This window comes from Ictidomys tridecemlineatus, chromosome X (genome assembly GCF_052094955.1).
Source record: "Ictidomys tridecemlineatus isolate mIctTri1 chromosome X, mIctTri1.hap1, whole genome shotgun sequence".
Taxonomy (NCBI): Eukaryota; Metazoa; Chordata; class Mammalia; order Rodentia; family Sciuridae; genus Ictidomys; species Ictidomys tridecemlineatus.
The window spans coordinates 1,701,821-1,704,296 of NC_135493.1; positions in this window are offsets into that span (position 1 = coordinate 1,701,821).

Sequence of the window (2,476 nt, forward strand, 5' to 3'; positions counted from 1 at the left end):
CCATCTGGTGTTTCCCTGTGTCCTGTGGAAGAGGGGGAAATTGGGACCTCCCCAAGACTCACTTGAGCCACCTGGGGGCCTCTTGTTCCCTGAGCATTGTAAATAAGGGATTCCACTTCTCAGTTCTCCCAAACTGGAAGGTTGCAGAGCAAGGACCTCCCACTGTGTCCTGAGCTGCCTTTTACAACAATCCTAGGTTGGTGTAACAAGCAGGTTGCATAATAGCTGCCATACAGGGTGAGGTCTGAGGGGCCCATAGGCCAACTGCTACCCATGCCTTTTGTCTGGGGGCCAAATCACCTTCTCTCCCTAACAAGATGACACCAGAGCATGATACCAGCAGCCAACTCCCTTGGGTGGGACGCAGGGCAGGAGCTGAGCTGCAGCTCCTATGTGCATCCCACTGAAGGCTAGGACCACCAGAAGGCCTCCTAGAGTGCCAGCCCTGACAGGACAGATGTGTCTGGCACATGGTGGGCACTCTATGAAGCAGGAATGAATCCTCTTCAGCTTCCTCTTACAAGTGAGGTCCCCAAAGGGCAAGAGGAGAAAATATAGAAGTGACAGTCTGGCATCTGCGTTTGGCAGTACAGCTAGCATTAGATGGACTAAATGGATGCTTAATGCTAATCGAATAGGAGACAAAGCCTGGGGTAGGGCAGGCCCCTGCTGCAGGCCCGGGTCCTGGGGCTTGTGCTTAGGAAAGGAGCTGTGGAGGGTATGATTCCTCAGCATTTTCTACTTTCTCTCTGACACCTCTGCTGCCAACTTTCCTCTCACCCACTCTGGTACCAAAAGATCCTTGGGTGGGACACCAAAACTTGCCTCTATCTCTTGGCCTGTGGTACTCCTGTGTGCACAGGTATGTGCATTTGGTGCATGCTGGTGACAAAATGAAGGCCCAATGCAATGGACCTCCACCAGGAAGCTCTGTCCCTGGTGCTCATACCATTGGGTTCTAAAGTATCTCCTATCATGGGACATCATGTCTACCCACCTAACCTGTTGGTCTTGACATTAGGGGCCATGGCTGTCTTCCTTATCTTAGGTGGAATCTGGAGCCCAGCATGTGCTCCTTGAGGAGCTCAGAAGAGCAGCTTCACCAGGCAGAGGGGTGGGAAAGCAATTCAGATGGAGAACTGTGGGACCCGTGCCCAGGGATGGGACAGCACCAGCTAGCTGAGGTGAAGGATCTATGTGGAGCTGGCCTCAGAAGGAGAGGGGCGGGGCTGGGGATGTGGCTCAGCGGTAGCGCGCTCGCCTGGCATGCGTGCGGCCTGGGTTCGATCCTCAGCACCACATACAAACAAAGATGTTGTGTCCGCCGAGAACTAAAATCAATATTAAAAATTCTCTCTCTCTCACACACTCTCTCTCCTCTCTCACTCTCTCTTAAAAAAAAAGGGGGGGGGAGGGGCTTATGTAATTGTTGGACTTGTGGATGCTTAGCTTGGGAGGGTTGCAAGGGTTCTTATCCCACTCCTATAGCCCATACATTTGGGGGTCACCCATCCTCCACCTGCCCTGCCCTGCTTCACGGCAGCTTGCGTTGCACTCCAGAAGGCAAGGGCCACACCTGTTGTGTCTTTGGTGCTGGTCTTAAACTGAGATTGAGTCTGAGCACACCACTCTTCAGCTTTGTGGAAGAGACAGCAGGGACAGGCAGCATGGCCCCATCTTGTCCTGCTCCCGAGCTGTGGACAGAAGTTCTTCCAGTTCTCCATCTCTGGAGCGGCCAAGGCAAAGACCACCCATAGAAATCTAGAACCCTCCACATATCAAGGCCTGCCCTTGGCTGAGCAGGAAGAGAGTATGTACAGAGAGGCAAGACATGAACTGATATGATACAAGTGGACACAAGACTCTGGGTACAAAGCCAGGGTTCCCCAAGCAAGATCTAAAGCTGAGATGTGAACATAGAACAGCTGCAGTAGATAGCCACCTGCTGGCCACAAGGCCAAGCTTACTCCCAAGCACCGCAAAGAGAAACTGATGTTGGGAGAATCAGCCTGTGTCAGGAGCTAAGTAGCTATAGCCTGGAAGGAAACAACCATCATGACACCAAAGGCCAGTAAGGCGTCATGCTCAAGGACTGGAACCTCTCCATGCTGGCCATCTTCCAAGCTGCACCAATGAGGCAGAGAGACCTATGTATGCTCCTGGACTGCAATCCATTCTTCCAGAAAATGTCTAGCTCCCTCAACCACACTAGGGGCCCAGGGAACCCAGACATTCTGGCTCCTGGAACCCCCTTCCCCCAATACACACACACACACTCCCCACTTAATTCTACTGAGCAGTGAGGCTGGCCAATTGGCAGGGAGAGTGAAGAACAGTTTAGTCAGCTTTCCTTGGAGCACCTGATGGGGTAGGTCACTGAACAATGCAAACAGACTGGGTGGCTGAAAGACAGGCCCAGGAAGCTGGACAGATGCGTGCTCTGTTCCACAGTTACCGTCCAGCCTGCCAGCAGCAT